This window comes from Chiloscyllium plagiosum, unplaced genomic scaffold (genome assembly GCF_037043375.1).
Source record: "Chiloscyllium plagiosum isolate Xiang-an unplaced genomic scaffold, Cpla_swu_hap1 HiC_scaffold_43, whole genome shotgun sequence".
Taxonomy (NCBI): Eukaryota; Metazoa; Chordata; class Chondrichthyes; order Orectolobiformes; family Hemiscylliidae; genus Chiloscyllium; species Chiloscyllium plagiosum.
In genome coordinates this window covers 18,506,399-18,527,394 of record NW_028270181.1, presented here as the reverse complement: position 1 = coordinate 18,527,394, position 20,996 = coordinate 18,506,399, and the positions used below count along the sequence as shown (strand labels likewise).

Genomic DNA, 20,996 nt, shown 5'->3' with positions numbered 1-20,996 from the left:
CACTCGGTGCCCAGTCATGTAATGACTTTCAATCCTATAGCTGGTTGACAATGAACCTGGATGGACTGGTCCTAGACTGGTTGGCAGATGGAGCACACTAAGGCCTTTTCATCAAACCTAAGTTATTGAGCCATCGATTCGCAAAATATTTTTAAGATTTACAGATGAATAGATCACCAATACAGTATCAAGTGGCTACTTTTTATTTTATAGCATTAATGCCTAGGCTAAATGATGAGGCTAACATGGGAGTCTGACTGAAGGCAATATTTTATAGGTAATGACTGGTGCTTATTTTGAATCCATTGATAACAGTATCCTAACTTGGAGTACTTGTCAGGCAGAATAGACCTTGAGCTTGTGACAAAGAGTTTGAGGCTAGGATTCTAATGAATGTACATCTTGAAAAGAAAGAACAAACACTGGGCTTCTCTTTATCACCTTAAGAGTTCACAATGAACATAAGTGAGATCTGTTTGCATTTCTAATGTTCCTTTGCAACTTGATGTTGGAATTCTCAAACTGACTCTTTACATCAGTGATGTAATGCTCTGTGTGCCCTTTCATCTCTCTGCTGCTGAAGTCCTCATCCAGGCCTAACCTTGACTATTTGCCTCCTGGCCAGCTTCCACTTCCCACTAGCTGTGACTTAAGGACATCCAAAATCCGATGCCAGCCTCCTAACTTGCATTCGTCGTATTTTCCCTGCACCGCTGACCTACAGTGGCTCCCAGATGAGCAAAGCCTCATTCTTAAAATTCTCATCTCTATTTTTGAGTTCCTTCCCAGCCTGTTCCCTCACTATCTTTGTCACTTTGCCAGCCCCATAACCCCCTGAAATATCTGTCTTTCATTCAGACACCTTGCACATTCCTGATTTTCACTGCTCTCCCATTGATGGTTGTGCCTTCAGCAGCCTGACTTCTGGGATTCCCTACCTACACCTTTCTTTCATCCTTTAAAAACAACCTCCGGATCATCTGCCGTAATACCAGTTTATGGTTGAGTATCAAATTTTGTTCCATAATACACTTATTGCCTTAAAAGTGCTGTATAAATACAAGTTGGTGTGAATAATATACTGATCGGGTTTGATTAAGAGGGGCAGGCAGTGTCACATGCAACACAAATACAGATATAAACCAGTTGGGCCAAATGGTCTCCTTCCATGCTGTACATTCTATATTTTCCTATCAGAACAGCTAAGTGAGCCTTTCCCAATGTTTCCTGATGAAGGGCTTATGCCCAAAAAGTTGATTCTTCTGTTGCTCAGATGCTGCCTGGCCTGCTGTGCTTTTGCAGTGCCACGCTTTTCGACTCTGACTCTCCAGCATCTGCGGTTCTCACTTTCTCCTTCCCCAATGTTCTGTCAATTCTATTTTGTTAAGATATCCGTTGAATGCAGTGCAGGTTTTTTGCTCTTTACAATGTCACCCCCATCTCTCCAGTGAACTGCTTTGTCGATGATTAGTTTCTCATTCTGATGACCCATCCGACATTAAGGGCACACGAAGCAGAGAACCTTAAAATCAATACATTAAGCTATTAATCTGTGACACAGAGACATTTCAATATCACGTTAGAAGGACTGAGAAATCAACAAATATAGCCAATGTAGTAAATGTCTGCCTGACTCCTGTCTAAAGTAGCCCAGATCATAGAATCACTCAGTGCAAAAGTGGAGTGTTCATCTCAGTGTTCATCTCAGTGTTTGTGTTGCTTCTTTGAAAGAGCTAACCAATTAATCCTTCAAATCTGCTGTCATCTAACAGACTTGAAAATGCCTGCTTTCATTGATGCATTAAATCAATGTTTGTTTGCCCCAGCACAGAGATAAATGTTTCAGTTTTATTCCAAATAATTATTCTGTTCTCATTATTTAGTACCTCCCACTCTGCAGGTTCAACACCATTTTTCACATAAAAGAAGCTTTGTAAAGTACTATTTTTGCTACAATTTAGCGATGCAATCTCATATATATTCATGAAGAATTAGTGCAAATAATTGAATAGCCTAAGGTTTTGCTTCTATTTTCAATAAAAAATCCCAATCAAGGATTATCAGCACATTAATTACATACTGATCAGATTACAGCCTTCTTAGTTTAATTATATTGAATGAAGCATTCAGAATTTCCCTGTTGTGATCTGAATGAGATAGCAGTGAGGAAACATGAATAAGTCCCCAACCAAGTAATTATGCTCACTACGTAATACTTTGGAGGGTCATAAGATGTTCACAGTATTTCTATAGAGTAGAGAAAAGAATTAATTGGAGTCAGTACACCCTTCCAATGTAACTCCAGTCAGACAACACAGGTTCCAGCCATAGCCTTGAGCTGTTCTTTCCATGACAAGAATGTTCCCACATTGTGGAGTAGTATCCAAAGGGAATCCAAATGCCTGGGCCGGAGTTTCCGTTTTCTCAGTCTGGAGCTCATTCAGGGTAGAGTCAGTGGTTTCATTGCCCCTCAAGTAAATGTTTTCCCCATTGACCAACCCAACTTGTGGGGTCCAGATCCCAACCTAATGGTAAGTTACTAAAGAGGTCCTGGTACCTTTCAAAGGTCATTCATTGTGTCACCCTTTCCCCACTGATTTTCTTCTTCCTTCCCTGAAGATTGTCAGTCACATCAGGGTTTTAATAACGTAGGTCCTTGCATCGATCAAAAGAATTTCCCCATTACTATACCTCACTCTACGCTTCTTCTCAGAGAGAATCAATGGTGATCTACCTGTTGTGCTAAACTTGAATAAGCTCCCACAATGCCATCATTATCTGTCAAATTGTGGTTTTATGAGGTGAGTATATTGATATGTAAATAAATTGGAAAGCTATATTCAGGAAAGCATTTTCACGTAAATTTTTAGAATATAGAAGGGCACAGATTTAAACAATCAACTTCAAACTAATGTCAGGAATTTCTGCTTTTCACATGTTGAAGAGGCTTCCAAATCTATGCACTGAAGTTAGAGAAACCTGTGTATAAATAACTGAACATTGCAGTTGACAGATCGATCCTTTCTGGTAGATGGGCTGAATAGGCTTTTGCACCTGCTATTGACCCGGTGATGGGTGCTTTCCACATGCAGATTACAGAGAGGTTCATTATCTGCACATCCTAGCACTTCTGATTTCTATTGATAATCCATGAAAGTACTCTTTGAAAATTCATACAACCATGTTTCATCATGAACTTCTCTACATTTCATTTCTGTAATTGGAAGCATAAAGTACAAATGGGTACAATCCTTGACATAACACAACTACAACTACCATCACAAGATGTGCCTAAATGTAAAGAATTAAACCAATAATTTCAACTTCTTGCTTCAGCTTGAGTCCTTTAGTTTGTTTTCCCAACAGCTGACAAGGCCTTTAGCCATTTTTCAGACAGCTCATTTGTCCTACATTTAGCCAATTTGTCACAGCACACATCTGGATAGCCTGGGGCATTTTTCACTGGAGCAAAGAAGGTTGAGAGGTGCCCTTATAGAGGTTTATAAAATCTTGTTCATAGCTCCTTGAAAGTGGAGTCGCAGGTAGATAGGATAGTGAAGAAGGCGTTTGGTATGCTTTCCTTTATTGGTCAGAGTATTGAGTACAGGGATTGGGAGGTCATGTTGCAGCTGTACAGGACATTGGTTAGGCCATTGTTGGAATATTGCGTGCAATTCTGGTCTCTTTCCTATCAGAAAGATGTTGTGAAGTTTGAAAGGGTTCAGAAAAGATTTGCAAGGATGTTGCCAGGGTTTGAGGATTTGAACTATAGGGAGAGGCTGAACAGGCTGGGGCTGTTTTCCCTGGAGCATCGGAGGCTGAGGGGTGACCTTATAGAGGTTTACAAAATTATGAGGGGCATGGATAGGATAAATAGACAAAGTCTTTTTCCTGGGGTCGGGGAGTCCAGAACTAGAGGACATAGGTTTAGGGTGAGAGGGGAAAGATATAAAAGAGATCTAAGGGGCAACTTTTTCACGCAGAGGGTGGTACGTGTATGGAATGAGCTGCCAGAGGATGTGATGGAGGCTGGTACAATTGCAACATTTAAGAGGCATTTGGATAAGTATATGAATAGGAAGGGTTTGGAGGGATATGGGCCGGGTGCTGGCAGGTGGGACTAGATTGGGTTGGGATATCTGGTCGGCATGGACAGGTTGGACGGAAGGGCCTGTTTCCATGCTATGCATCTCTATGACTCTATGAGGAGTACAGATAAGTTGAATGGCAGCTGTATTTTCCTTAGGGTGGGGGATTTCAAAACTGGAGGACATGTTTTTAAAGTGAGAGGAGAATGAGTTAAAAAATACATGAGGGGCAATTATTTTACTCAGAGAGTGGCTTGTGTGTGGAATGAACTTCCAGTGGTGGAGGTGGGTACATTTACAACATTAAAAAAAATTTGGATAAGTACATGAATAAGAAATGTTTGGAAGGATATGGGCCAAGTGCAAGCAGGTGGGACTAGTTTAGTTTGGGATTATGTTCGGTGTTGGACTGAAAGGTCTGTTTCTGTGCTGTATGATCTATGAGGAATGGTTTTACAATAGATTACCAAGATTTACATTGGGTTCATCGCACAGAAACATGCTATTGCACCCAATGAGTTTCTTTACTCCCACTTCTCTTCATCTAGCCCTATCAACATAATACATCTTTCCTTTCTCCCTCCTGTGCGTATCCAGCCTCCCCATAATGCATCAATGCTATTCACCTCAATCACTCGGTGTGGCTTATTCCCAGGTCGGTAATACTGCAGGATCCTCCAATTGCCTGAACACTCTCTTCAATTGCAGGGGAAATGAAAATGCTGAAGTTCATTCCAACGTAGGCTGGGTTTCCTCCATCAACAATCTCACAATTCACTTTTAGTGGCATCAAGAGGCTTTCTGTTTTGGTGTGAGAATGCTTTGCGGATGTTTTAAGGCAGACATTTGGTACTGTTAAATAACTTGTTGACAGAACAGTTGAGCAAAAACACTGCATTGCAGTATACTGAGAATTAATATGAAGTAGGAAAAGTGTAATGAATGACTGGAAACAGTGGGACAGCTTTTCAGCTACCATTAGTTGAAAGCTTCTGTTATTAAATTGGTGAGAAAAGAAACAGCCACAGAATCTGAAACATGCTGTTCTCCAGGTTGACCAGTTTTAAAATAGGGTGAAACTTAGCAGGTGCTAAATTGTCCACCTGTGGGCAAAATATTTTTTATAATACTGTGACAATTGTTCATCTGTTAAGAAGGATTTGCCAACAGATTGGAAGTGTCATAGGCAGTGTTAATTTGCAGTGGATATGCACTAAGTAGAGGCTTAAAATGCTTGGAGAAAACTACTGAGTAGACAAATTTAAGTGGAAGTCAGAGTTAGATTAACACCAAGGTCAGATCTAATGCTATATATGGTCATCAACTCTGACAGTTGCCCTTCGAAAGTGAATGATTTAGCGTCTGTGTTTTGGATATGTTTGAAAGGAATGGGATGAATTGTTTTTCTGAAATTAACTCAAAAAAATCATCCACAACAAAGTTTGGAGTGAAGTTCAACATAAAGTTAGGTAACCTGTTGGACAACCTGCAGATAATGCCAATCAAGATGGTCAAACAATGTAAAATATATTTTGAAGGAATTGAAATATGAAAATAATGCAATCTCTGAGCTTTAACTTTAAAGTGAATGCACAGGTACGTTTCTTGTAAAAGTTATAGAAAAGGCTCCAAGACAATTTACAACACTTAAGTTGAATCTCCATCTGTATGGCAACTGCATGGGAATAATTGCATGTCAACAGTTGATATCCATTTGAAACCAGGACCCAAGCATCAGCACCAGCTCAGAATAAGGGACAAAAAAACTGTAGGTGCTGGAATCCAAGGTAGACAAGCAAGAGGCAGCAGGAAGCCAGGCAGCATTAGGAGTCCTGAAGAAAGGTTACACCCTTGCTGTGTTCTTCTAGCCTCCTGCATGTCTATGTAGAAGAAGGGACAGGTTGCTTGGAACTGAGATGAAGGCAAATTTTTAAAACCCTGTACTCCAGAGGGAAGGTCAATCACTGTGTGGAAGTCAGAAAGCAATAGATGTCTAGATATTAAAGACATGGAAGGATAAGGGGGACAATCTGTTGAGGGAGATGATCGGTCATGATCTAATTGAATGGCAGAATGGGCTTGAGGAGCTGAATGACTGACACCAGCTCCTATTTACTATTTAATTCTACTTCACACAGCCATTCTCCTTTTATCTGTTACATTCTCCATTTGGATTCCTGCTCTTGAATGTACCAAATCAAATGTAAAGTTAAACAATCATTTGCTGAACCACTGGGGGAGCACACATTAAGCTGTGGGAAAGCTGTGGATTTGTACTTGGTTTTAAAGTGCAAGAACTCCAAATGTCTCCTATGCAAGCAGCAGTCACAGGGTCAACTCTGTGACCCTCTGCCTGCTCAACAGATTCTTCCAGCTATCTCCTGGTGATCCACTGCCATCCGCTCAGCACCATCCCAATGACCACTTTCTGAATGTTTGATCAATACCATAGACCGTTCAAATGAATTACAGCTTGCTTTTGAAGAAATCAAGTGTCTTTGTCAGAGATTGTTTTCCAGCCAAATAAGGAGTAATTCTGAATTGCTTCTAATGCATTTTATCCTTTCTTAAATAAGGAGTTCAAAAGTAGACACGGTACTCAAGATGTGACTTCGCCAGTGTAAGGTCATGCACTCTTTTCTAAATGGGGAGAAAATTCAGAATTCTGAAGTGCAAAGAGACTTGGGAGTTGTAGTCCAGGATTCTCTCAAGATAAACTTGCAGGTTGAGTCAGTAGTTAGGAAGGCAAATGCAATGTTGGCATTTATTTGAGAGGGAGATTCCTGATGAAGGGCTTATGTCCGAAATGTCAATTCTTCTGCTCCTCGGATGCTGCCTGACCTGTTGTGCTTTTCCAGCACCACACTCTTGACCCACGACATTGATTTTGAGAGGACTTGGATATAAAAGCAGGGATGTACTTCTGAGGCTCTATAAGGCTCTGGTCAGACCACATTTAAAGTACTGTGCGCAGCTTTGGGCCCAATATCTCAGGAAGGATGTACTGGCTCTGGAGCGTGTTCAGAGGAGGTTCACAAGAATAGTCCCAGGAATGAAAAGCTTAACATATAAGGAACATTTGAGGACTCTGGGTTTATACTTGATGGAGTTTAGAAGGATGAGGGGGTATCTCATCGAAACTTAAAGAATATTGAATAGCCTGGACAGAGTGGATGTTGAGAAGACATTTCCATTGGTAGGAGAGACTAAGACCCAAGGGCAGAGCCTTAGAGTAAAGGGAAGGCCTTTTAGAATGGAGAAACTTCTTCAGCCAGAGAATGGTGAGTCTATGGAATTCATTGCCACAGAAGGCTGTGGAGGCCAGGTCATTGAGACATCGGGCGAATATGCCAACTCCACACAGACAGTCACCCAAGGTGGGAATCGAAACCAGGTTCCTGGCTCTTGTGAGGCAGTAGTGCAAGCCACTGAGCCACCGTGCCATTTCTGCTCTTATGTATAATGGTCTTACATACAACTATAGCAAGCATCCTTATTTTTATCGTCCATTCCCTTGCAATAAGGAACAGCATTTGATCTGCCTCCTTAAACACTTGCTGTATCTGTGTACTGACTTTATGGATTCATGTACCAAGGCACCCAGATCCCACTCAATCACAGCGTTCAGCAATCTCACTCAAAACAAAGAAAATTACAGCACAGGGACAAATTCTTCAGCCCTCCAAGTCTGCACCGATCCAGATCCTCTATCTAAAACTATTGCCCATTTTCCAAGGATCTGCATCCCCCTGCTCCCTGCCCTTTTATGTATCTGTCTAGATACATCTTAAATGATGCTATCATGCCCATCTCTACCACCTCTGCTGGAAATGCCTTCCAGGCACCCACCACCCTCTGCACAAAGAACTTTCCACACATTTCCCACTTAAACATTTCCACTCTCACTTCAAACTCATGACCCCTAGAAATTGGGTGTCCAGCCAAATAAGGAGTAATTCTGAATTGCTTCTAATGCATTTGATCTTTTCTTAAATAAGGAGTTCAAAAGTAGACACGGTACTCAAAAAGTTTCTTGCTATCCACCCTGTCTATACCTCTCATGAGTTTGTAGACCTCATTCAGGTTCCTCCTCAACCTTCGTCTTTCTAATGAAAATAATCCTAATCTATTCAACCTCTCTTCATAGTCAGCACCCTCCATACCAGGCAACATCCCCGTGAACCTCCTCTGCATCCACTCCAAAGCATCCACATCCTTCTGGTAATGTGGCGACCTTATTCCACAGTATTCCAAATGTGGCCGAACCAAAGTCGTATACAACTGTAACATGACCTGCCAACTATTGTACTCAATACCCCGTCCAATGAAGGAAAGCATGCCGTATGCCTCCTTGACCACTTTATCTGAACACCTGAACACCCAGATCTCTCTGTACATCAATTTTCCCCAGAGCTTTTCCATTTATCATAGAGTTCGCTCTTGAATTGGATCTTTCAAAATGCATCACCTCGCATTTGCCCGGATTGAACTCTATCTGCTGTTTCTCCACCCAACTCTCCAATCTATCTATATTCTGCTGCTTTCTTTACTAGTCCCCTTCGCTATCTGCTACTCCACCAATCTTAGTGCTATCTGCAAACTTACTAATTAGACCACCTATAGATCATTTATGCATATCACAAACATTTATGCATATCACAAACAACAGTGGTCTCAACATGGATCCCTGTGGAACACTACTGGTCATAGTTTCTCAATCAGCCTACCATGGGGAACTTTATCAAATGTTTTAGTGAAGTCCATGTATACGATACTTCTGTTTGAACAATTTGCTGCTTTTCTATGCTTCCTGCCAAAGTGGACACATTCATATTTTCTGATGAAGGACTTTTTCCCGAAACATCGATTCTCCTGCTCCTCAGATGCTGCCTGACCTGCTGTGCTTTTCCAACATCACACTCTTGACTCTAATCTCCAGCTTCTGCAGTCCTCACTTTTGCCTCATTCATATTTTTCCACAGTATAAAACATCGGCAAAATTTTCACCCTCTCACTTGCCCTGTTCATTTCCATTTGCAAATGTTTTATTGGCATCTTGCTCTCTTAACTTTCTTTCAACAACAAATGTCTTAGCAGTCTTACATTCAATGCCTTCATCCAAGCCACTGAGACAGAATGTCAATAATTGAACTGATCTCTGTGGCATGTTACTATTATAGCTGACTACTGTCCGTATAAATGATAACCTCATGCCTAATGCTTGAAATGTCATTTTTACATATTGTCCCTCACACAGTTCATTGTGAGACCAACTAATGAACAGGGAGTTAAATTATTAGCATATAAGTGCGCTATATGATCTGATGACATGGCTCTCAAATATCTCCATCAACCAGTCTTTACCCAGTATATATCTATGTCTTCACCCGGTGAGCAGCCAGTCTTTACCCAGTATATATCTATGTCTTCACCCAGTGAGCAGCCAGTCTTTACCCAGTATATATCTATGTCTTCACCCAGTGAACAGCCAGTCTTTACCCAGTATATATCTAGTCTTCACCCATTGAACAGCCAGTCTTTACCCAGTATATATCTAGTTTGTAACCAATGAACAACCAGTCTTTACCCAGTATATATCTAGTCTTCACCCATTGAATAGCCAGTCTTTACCCAGTATATATCTAGTTTTCAACCCATGAACAGCCAGTCTTTACCCAGTATGCAGCCAGCTTTCTCCTGTGTACAGCCATTTGTGACCCAATGTGTATTCTGCCATCCTTGAATATTAATAATTTCAGGTATCATTGGAATTAATAAGAACAAGAAGATATGCAAGTCAATCTTAACTGCTGCTGAACTTCCTACAGTGCATTAATCATACTGTAATAACCTGCTTACTATACTGCAAGGTGTCCAGGCGATTTGGAAAACTTTATAAAAGTTTGCATCAATGAATTCAATACACCTCGTGACGTTGAACACTTCGTCTACCGCCTTCGCCTCTGAGCTTACTTTTTTCATCAAAACCCCCGCCCACTTTCCGAGGACCCTTATACCCGCCACCAACACTACGTGCCAGTCTATTGCCCACCCTCGACCTCTTTATTTCCAACTGCCATCGAGACATTGATTGCCTCAACCTGTGCACACCCCCTCCCCAATTCCAACCTCTCACCCTCACAACGCATAGCCCTCCACTCCCTCTGCTCCAACCCCAATCTCACCATCAAACCAGTGGACAAAGGGGGTGCAGTGGTAGTTTGGCGCACTGACCTCTACATCGCCGAAGCCAGATGCCAACTCGAAGACACTGCCTCCTACCGACCCCTCGACCATAACCTCACCCCCTCCCCCATCACCAAACTATTATCTTCCAGATCACACACAACCTCATCACCACAGAGGACCTCCCACTCACAGCTTCCAACCTCATAGTTTGGGAACCCGGCACCACCCGATTCTATCTCCTATCCAAGATCCACAAGCCTAACTACCCCAGCCGACCCATTCTCCTGCCCCACCAAACTCATTTCCACCTACCTTGATACTGTCCTATTCCCCCCAATCCAGGAACTCCCCACATATGTTTGGGACAAAATCCACGCCCTCCACCTCCTCCAAGAGTCCCGTTTCCTCTGTCCCAATGCCTCATCTTCTTCATGGACATCCATCCCTCTAGACCTCCATCCGCCATGACCATAGCCTCCAAGCCCTTTGTTTCTTCCTCTCCTGATGTCCCCACCAGTATCCTTCCACGAACTGGTCCTCACCCTTAACAATTTCTCCTTTGAATCCTCCCACTTCCTCCAGATGAAAGGGGTAGCCATGGGCACCCGCATGGGCCACAGCTATGCCTGTCTCTTCATCGGTTACGTAGAATAGTCCATTTTCCGTAGTTACACCGGCACCACTCCCCAACCTTTCCTCCACTACATTGATGACTGCATCGGCGCCACCTCGTATGCGCATGATGAGGTTGAACAGTTCATCAACTTCACCAACACATTCCACCTCGACCTTGAATTCACTTGGACCATCTCTGACACCTCCCTCCCCTTCCTGGAGCTCTCCATCTCCATCAACGATGACCGACTCAACTTTTTACAAACCCAACGACTCCCTCAGCTACCTGGATTACATCTCTTCCCACTCTACCTCCTGCAAAAATACTATTCCGTATTCCCAATTCCTCCAGCTCCGTCACATCTGCTCCCAGGAGGACCAGTTCCACCACAGAACACACCAGATGGCCTCCTTCTTTAAAGACCGTAATTTCCCCTCCCACATGGTTGAAGATACCCTCCAACACATCTCATCCATGTCCCGTACCTCCGCCCTCAAACCCCACCCCTCCAACCGCAACAAGGACGGAACCCACCCCGGTCCTCAACTTCCACCTTACCAACCTCCGCATAAATCGCATCATCCACCAACATTTCCGCCACCTCAAAACGGACCCCACAACCAGGGATATATTTCCCTCCCCACCCCTATCCACATTCCACAAAGACCATTCCCTCGGTATAAAACCTGGTCAGGTCCACACCCCCCAACGATCCACCCTCCCGTCCTGGCACCCTCCCCTGCCATTGCAGGAACTGCAAAACCTGCGCCTGCACCTCCTCCCTCACCTTCATCCAAGGCCCCAAAGGAGCCTTCCACACCCATCAAAGTTACGCCTGCACTTCCACAAATGTCATTTATTGTATCCGTTGCTCCCGATGCGGTCTCCTCTACATTGGGGAGACTGGATGCCTTCTCACAGAGTGCTTCAGGGAACATCTCTGGGACACCCGCACCAATCAACCCCACCGTCCCGTGGCCCAACATTTCAACTCCCCCTCCCACTCTGCCGAAGACATGCAGGTCCTGGGCCTCCTCCACCGCCGCTCCCTCACCACCCGACGCCTGGAGGAAGAACGCCTCACATTCCGCATCGGAACACGTCAACCCCATGGCATCAATGTGAACTTCACCAGTTTCCTCATTTCCCCTTCTCCCCACGTTACCCCAGTCCCAACCTTTCAGCTCAGCACCATCCTCATGACCTGTCCCATCTGTCAATCTTCCTTCCCACCTATCCACCCCACCCTCCTCTCCGACCTATCATTTCACCCCCCCATCCACTCATCGCACTCTCAACTACCTCCTCCCCAGCCCCACCCCCCCACCCATTTATCTATCCACCCCGAAGGCTCCCAGCCTCATTCCTGATGAAGGGCTTTTGCCCAGAACATCGATTTTCCTGCTTCTGGGATGCTGCCTGACCTGCTGTGCTTTTCCAGCACCACTCTAACCTCGGCAAGTCAATCAGTTGGATCAAACGAAGAAAGGTCAGATAAGCACAACACAAAGACTGCAGCAGATTAAACATTCAGTTCACTACTATTTTCTCAAGGGCAATTAGGGATGGACAATAAATGCCCCTGTCATGCAGTTGCACATATCCCACCAGCCAATCAAAGAACTAAACAGCACAAGCTGCAAGACCTCGGAAGCAGAGCCTTTAAGTATCTTTAAGGCAGAAGCAGATAGATTCTTGTTAAGGAAGGGGGGAATTGAAAAGTTATCTGGGTTGGCCAGGTTATGAAGTAATCAAATCAGCCAGGATCTTATTGCCTGGCAGAAAAAGCTCAAGGGGCCGAGTGGCCTATATTTACTCCTAATTTGTATGTTTGTGTGACAGAATTTACAGCGATTTCAGGGAGTTTAATACGGAGGAGGTTACAATAATTAGGAAGAGTAAAGGCACTGAGAGATTTGAAAATAGTGCATCCTTCTGAGAAGTGTACCAGGAAATGACTGCCTCACATGGCTGTCTTGTGTGTTTGAAACCCTAATTATTAATGTCGGAGAAACGGACAGATATTACATCCACAAGGACTGTATGGAAAAGTGCCCAGTAAAGAAGTGACAGACTGGAAAATAAAATGCGAGGAGAAGGAAGATTATGCCTGACTGTATCATAAATGACAGGAGCTGACCAGGCAGATTAGGAAACTAATGAGACAGAAGCTGAGGATAGAAGGGACCCATTCCTTGTGAGAGAGGAAGTACAGGAAATGAGAAAGTCTAAATCTAACAAAGTCCCTGCAGCACAATTACGGTCAAACTAGGGAAAGTGAGACATCTATGACTGCTATTGAAAGCAACGCTGCACTGCTGAAAATAAAAATTGGAAGCAGCCACTATCGATACTGTTATTATTCAGCGAGATGTAATGACACACTCTCACTGCTTGGACAGCTTCCCAGGAAACTGGTCTCTGTCTTGCACTCAATGGCATCAATATCAAGCAGACCACCAGCAAAGCTGGAAACCACATATACGAAGGTTCCATCCTCCAATTCCAGCAACACATCGAGGTGACATATCACTTGAATACATTATGGAAACTAATTACTAGAAGTACATACTCTGTGATGACAGCGTGTATAATAAGCGATTTTATTTTGCAGAGTAACTAACTCCAGAAATAGATTTGAACAGAATTTTAAACAACGCACCTGTGAACTAAATGTGGTGCTGTTTATACACCATTAGCACTGAGTGTGAAATTGTTCTCTTTGTGTTAAATTCTATATTGGGAATCCTTGTGTCATTTACTTTGAGTACAGTGAAAGTAATAATGTTGTTTAAGAGTAAAGGCTAGTTAACTAACTAATGAGCTAATCGGTAGTCAGGTCAATCATTACTGGATTGGCAGAATACAGTAAATCTGTTTCTAATATTGCTATAATATTCCCAGCAGGCGATGCTTGGGCAAGGACATGGCAGGTGGGATATAATGGGAATCAGTGCAAAGTTATTCACTACGATTAAAAAAATATATAAAGGCAGGATATTTCTTCAATGGTGTAGGTTGGGGAGCATCAGACCTGGTTGTCCTTGTTCATGAAACTAAAAACTAGCATGCCGGCATGGTAAACAATTAGGAATGCAAGTGGTGTGTTGGCCTCATCCAGAAATGGTTAGCTTGGATGGCTGGTTTGCGATGCAGAGTAACAGAAGTAATGTGGATTTAATTCCAACATTGGCTGATGTTACCATGAAGGGGTCTCCTTGTCAATGCCTCCCCTGGCCTAAGCTGTGGTGACCCTCAGGTTAAACTACCCACCAGTCGTCTCTGTCTTACCAGAGAGCAGCTCTATGGTTTGGTAAGGCTATGGAGTGTTTTATCTTTATTTGAGAACGTGAGGAAAACTGATTTGATGCAATTGACCAGAGGCTTGGTGAGATCATACCTGGCAGAATTGGAATCAAAAGGAGTCAGGCAAAAGCTCCTTTGGTTGGAGCCTTACCCAGTTCAAAGAAAGATGGCTGCAGTTGTTGGAAGTCAATCATCTCAGTCACAGCAAAGTCGTAGGAGGAGATCCTCAATGTAGCGATGTAGACCAAACCATCTTCGACTGCTTCATGAGTGACCTTCCCTCCATCACCAGAAGTGGGGACTTTGTTGTTTTCACAATGTTCAACACTATTCTCCCTCCCTGTGGATATCTCTACATCACATGGACCAGAAAGGCAGTTCACTACCACCTTCTCAAGGGCAACTAGGGATGTTAATCAACAATGGCCCAACCAAGGATACCCACATCCTATGAATGAAAAGCAAATCCATTCAAACCCCTCAGACACTGAAGCAACTCCTATTTATGTGCAGAAATGCCTGGACAACATAGAGTTATAGATCCAGGCTTAAGCTGATAAACAACAAATAATGTTTGCACCACACATGTACTAGACAAAGCCTCATCTCCAAAAAGAAAGAATCCAACCATTGCCCATAGAGGTTCAAAGGCATTTCCATCACTGAATACCCTATTGTCAACACACTGGGGTTAACCATTGACCAGAAGTTAACTGGGCCAACTATACAAACATTGTGGCTGCATGACCAGGGCGGAGGCCACAATTCTGTAATGAATAACTCTCATCCTGTTTCCCCAAATATTGTCCACCATTGACAAAGCACAAGTCAGGAGTGTGATGGAATACTCCCTGCTTGCCTGGATGGGTGCAGCTTCAACAACATTCAAGAATCTTGATGCCATCCAGGACAAATCTGCCCGCTTGATTGACAATCTTTCTAACAACTTCCATATCCACTCCCCTCACCAGCAACGTACACTGGCAGCAGTGTGTGCACATCTACAGGAGGCACTGAGAAATTCAGTAAGGCTCCTTTGACAGCGTTTTCAAAATTCACGACCACTACTATCTGGACGGATTTAAGGCAGGAGGTTGGTGGGAACACCAGCACCAGCAAGTTCCCTTCCAAATCATTCACTAGCCTGACTTGAAAGTATCACTGTTCCTTCAGTGTTGCTGGGTCAAAATCCTAGAACCCCCTCTCTAACAGTGTTGTGGGTGTCCCTACACCTCAAGGACTGCAGCAGTTGAAGAACTCAGGTCACCACTACCTTCCTCAAGGGCAGTCAGGGCTGGGTAATAGGTGCTAGGCCCACATCCCATGAACGAATCATCAAAACTAAAACCAGAACAACAGAAATCAGAGAATAATTAAGTTCTAAAAAATCACAATCCAAAAACCATACAGGATTGCAAAGATCATGTTACTTGCCTTGATGACAACTGTAATTTTAGAAGCATTTTGACTCAGCGTATATGATTTTATAGAATTATATGTTACAATTAAATGTTCTATAATATAAGCAACATTTAGCCCAGTTGGGAAGGTCATTGCTGTCCCGAAGCTCGATGTGAGTGCAACTGCCATGAACAAATATATCAATCAACCATGTCCAGTTTCTTACACAAGGTGAACTGATGCATTGTTTAAAAGACTGTGCTATTTATAACACCTTCCTACAGTAGCTGAAAGCAAATAGTCAGCAACAGTTCTGTATCGGATTTGTTTTGTTTGCTTAAAATGATCCCATCTGTGAGTAAAACCGAAACTGCTGGAGGAACTTGGTATGTCTGGCAGCACCTGTGGAGAGAGAACATTTTGTTCTAAAGAAGGATCACATTGGATTTGAAACCTGCTGAGTTTCTCCAGAAATTTCTGCTTTTATTTTATATTTCCAGCAAGTGCAGTATTTTACTTTTATGTGGACATGCACAGTTTGCAGAATATAATTGTACAAGTTCTTTACCTTTGTTCAGCCTTAACTCAAGACTTCCACATTCTCCCTCAATTTAATTGTAATAATTGCCAGCTTTCAAGCATGATTATAAATTTGTCATGCAATAATTTATATTTATAAAGTATTTTTAACACAGCTGCTCACGTGCCTCTACATAGCTTCCAGAGCCTGGTCATTTTCCCATAGCAGGGACAGTAGCACAGTAACAATATTACTGGATTCATAATGCAGACAAATACTCTGGAGACGTGAGTTTCAATACCATCAAGACAGATAGAGGAGTTAATGAATCGAAAATTTAAAAAGCTAGTCTTATTAATAGTGTTCAAAAAGCCACCATATTGTTGTGAAAACCAATCTGGTTGACCATGTTCTTCAGGAGAGAACATTTCCTGTTCTTATATGGCTGTTGCACATGTCATTTCAGATTCCCACCACAATGTGGCTGAATCCGAATTGCTTTCTTAACTCTGGCCTAACAACTCACTCAGTTGCAGGTAATTAACCTTCACCTACTCAAGGACAATTAAGGGTGTGTGGTGCTGGAAAAGCACAGTCGGTCAGGCAGCATCTGAGGAGCAGGAGCGTCGATGTTTCGAACATAAATGCTTCACCGGGAATGTTCGAAATGCTTACGCTAGAAACGTTGACTCTCCTGCTCCTTGGTTGCTGCCTGACCGGCTGTGCTTTTCCAGCACCACATGTTTTGACTCTGATCTCCAGCATCTGCAGTCCTCACTTTCTTCTGGGCAATTAAAGATGCATCACATGCTGCCTTTGTTCACATTTCAGGAATAAGTCACAAAGGAACTGAGTGAAATATTTAGACTGTGGTTTGACAAAAGCATAATGTGATTTGAAAACAGTATCTTGCTGATAAAGCAGAGATTGCTTCTTCTCCTGGGGTTCAGATTTATACCGAGGAGAAAGTGAGGTCTGCAGATGCTGGAGATCAGAGCCAGAGATGTGTTGCTGGAAAAGCGCAGCAGGTCAGGCAGCATCCAGGGAACAGGAGAAGTGCTTATGCCCGAAACGTCGATTCTCCTGTTCCCTGGATGCTGCCTGACCTGCTGCGCTTTTCCAGCAACACATCTCCGGTTCAGATTTATACCATCAATCCTCACTTCTATCTTTTGACAATGACATTTCCCTAGGGTAGAACTCTAGATTAAATTTTTTGGATAATTAGATGATTAAATACTTGACTTACTTTTTAGTCATTATCTATGTGAACTAGATACTTACTTTACACAATGACCTGGTTAAGTAAATGGCACTGTAGCTTAAATTGATTTTCCTTTACCTATTGCGGGTGTAACTTTCCCACCCATGGGCATACCTGCAGGCTTTAAAGATGCAAAATACCATTGATGCTGCAAGTCTGAAACAAACATCTGAAGAGGATCTGGGAGAAACTCAGCAGGTCTGTGGAGAGAAGCATTTTACAGTCTTGAAGCCTCAATTTTGAATTCAATAACTTCAGAAACTGACCACATGATGTCAGTTCTCCATTTTTCTTATATTCTCTCCATTTTCTCTGCCACCAATCTCGCCAATTCTCCACAGCCTTCTCTTGTTTGAGTCTTATTTACTTTGCTCTTTCTAGAAAGACCCCTTTTACATCTCATTTACACCCAATTTACATCTCTTTTTCCTTTTCTCCGCTATTAACAATTCCTTAGTTTTTTGGACTGGGCCTCTGCCTCTGTCAAAAATATATAAAAACACATTTTTCCCAACACCTTTCAGTTCTGAGGGAGAGATATACTGGACTCTAAATGTTAATTCTACTTCTCTCCACAGATGCTGCCAGACCTGCTGAGTTTCTCCAGCATTTTCTGTGTTTGTTACTGTAGAGTTGAAGGCTATAAGACTGGCCTAGTGGACCTTTCATTAGGGCACCCAGTCATAAAAACAAACAAGTTAAAACCAATGAAATTGCTCTTTATTTTATAAAGTATATACAGGTTTAACATAATAGCTTTCCATTGTTGAATAGGCACAGTTCATTTAAATTGAGAAGGTCCATTGAATCTAGATTCCCAGTCTAAAAAATATTTTCTTGTTAACCTGTTTGAAGATGCTATTACTCACCACTGGAGTCAATGGGACTTGAACCCAGGCCAATGCCAAGTTAACAGTGATGAGTTGAGGAACTGCAAATCACTTTGCTGTTGCTCTCTATTTTTAATGCTTATGTCACCGTGAGGTCGAGCAACAAGTGACTTTGTTTGCTGTGCGTGCTTGTCTCTGCAATATTACTTCAGATACTCAGCTTCACTGCTTCACACGGAATGACAGTCAGACAAATGGATACAGGATCTACAACTTGGAGTGCAGAAATGCACCAAGGCTCCTTAGGTAGCACCTTCCAAACCCATCTTGAAGGGCCTGGGCAGCACATAAATGAGAACCCCACCATTTGCAAGTTCCCCTCTCAGCCGCTCATCATCCTGACTTGAGAATACATCACTGTTCGTTCATTGTCGTTGGGTCAAATTCCTAGAATTCCTTCCCTAAGAGTACTGTGGGTCTACAGCACATGAACTGCAGCGATTCAAAAAGGCAGTTCACTACCACCTTCCCATGGGCATCGAGGCATGGGCAATGCTGCCCCTAACGTCAATGCCCACATTCCATAAATTAATAAAAAGGACGGTATGAAATGATGACTATATGGGAAGATTTAAGACCAAGTAAGAATAAAGACAAGGAGAGAAAGGCCAATGTTGGCTATGTTTGTTTCATTCCTCTTTTTGAATATGGACACTATAAAGGCTTGATTTTAATATATTCAAATATTTTTCCAAATTCCTTGATCTCCCATAATAATTATTGATGCCTCACATTCACTTACTATTCAATATTCATATCCTCAGCCTAACATATCCGCCTTCCATTTTAGCTGCTTACAAAGATTATTCTTTATCTTCCACACCCAACACCCTATTCAATTCTTTATCCCTTTGACTAGGATCACTGCCCACATTAAATTGGTGTCTCCATCTTCAACATCCTCATCCCCATCCAGTCCTGAATCCACATTCCTATTACCACAACTGCCAGCTCTATGGTACCACTCAACGATGGGACACTATCTAACCAGTGTGAGGGCTTGTTTAGCTCAGTTGGCTGGATGGCTGGTTTGTGATGCAGAATGCACGCCAATCATGGGGATTGAATTCCTGCATTGGCTGAAGTTAATGTGAAGGACTCTCCTTTTAATCTTCCCTCTTTGCCTAAGGTATGGGGACCTTCAGGTTAAACCATCGCCTGTCATCTCTCTCTCTCATGAGAGAGCAGCCCCATGGTGTGGTAGGACTATGATGACTTTACCTGTGTTCAAGGCACATGACATGCCTGTATTCCTGATGAAGGGCTTTTGCCCGAAACGTCGATTTTACTGCTCCTCGGCTGCTGCCTGAACTGCTGTGCTCTTCCAGCACCACTAATCCAGAACATGACATATATTTGCCCATTTGCTATTGATCTGTGAAAACCTGGATTTAAAAACGTAAACATGGAATATCTGTTGCATTTTAAGAAAGAACACAATATCATGAGCCCTCAAGTTTGCTGCATAGAAACTAGATTAAGCAACTTACATGTCAAAAGTTGGCTTGGGAACACCAAGCACCTTGAATGAATAAAAGGAAGAACAGTATGAAAGCAGATAATAAGCTCCCCAAGGAGAGATCTCATTGTTCCTTAGCAGCCAACAAATAGAATGTGAATTCGAGGGACGAATGATTCAAATTTTATCTTGTCAAATCCAAGAGAGCAGACGTTGATTTTCACAGCCACTCTGTAAATAGGATTGCAACTCAGGAGGATTTAATACTGTGTGAAGATTATCGATAAATAATTTATCTCAAATCAAATATGTTGCTCACTCAGTAAATCTGTCACAGAACTCTTATTATGGAATATGTAAAGCAGAGTTACCACAGCTTCTTGTGAGAAAAGCCCAGAATCCAGATTCAGAATAGGTTTTCCAGTTTAATAATGTTAAACTACTTTAAAAGATTTTGACAGGTCACTTCTTAGATGATAGAGGATTCTGGGTAATCCAAGACAGAGGATTGGAAAAAGTTGTGGCCATAAGAGCTGCTCCTTTTTTGAGTTATTTTCAGTGTCAGAGCTGAATTCATCAAAATCTTGGAGCATTAATTATTGCTTTCTAAGCTGTTGTACTATTATGGAACTTTGTAAAAACAAGAGATCAAAACAATCGCACTTTAAAAAGGAGAAAGAAAGACAAAGCAATGACCACATGAGAAGTGAAACAGATGGAGAAGTAAACCTGGAGAGCTGTCTCACTGAGCAGTGAACCTGCACAGCTGTCAAAACCAGCTGTAAACCTGCATAGCTGTCTGACTGAGCAGTGAACCTGCACAGCTGTCAAAACCAGCTGTAAACCTGCACAGCTGCCTAATCCAACAGTGAACCTGCACAGCTGTCTGACCCAGCAATAAACCTGCACAGCTGCTTGACCCAGCAGTGAACCTGCACAGCTGCCTAGTCCAGCAGTGAACCTGCACAGCTGCCTGACCCAGCAGTGAACCTGCACAGCTACCTGATCCAGCAGTGAACCTGCACAGCTGCCTGATCCAGCAGTGAACCTGCACAGCTACCTGATCCAGCAGTAAACCTGCACAGCTGCCTGATCCAACAGTAAACTTGCACAGCTGCCTGACCCAGCAGTAAACCTGCACAGCTGCCAGACCCAGCAGTGAACCTGCACAGCAGTCTGACCAAGCAGTGAACCTGCACAGTTGTCTGACCCAGCAGTCATTGTTCACAGCTGCCTGACCGAACAGTAAACTTGCACAGCTGC

General features: G+C 42.8%; 1 long non-coding RNA gene across 1 annotated transcript in view; it reads right to left on the bottom strand.

The window, feature by feature from the left end:
• Window positions 1-224: 224 nt before the first annotated feature.
• Window positions 225-20,996, bottom strand: part of LOC122541843 (uncharacterized) — a 93,667-nt gene continuing 72,895 nt past the window's right edge. Inside the window, exon 3 of the long non-coding RNA XR_015754295.1 lies at window positions 225-1,522. This is a non-coding gene — a long non-coding RNA (uncharacterized LOC122541843). The remainder of the gene's footprint in view (window positions 1,523-20,996) is intronic.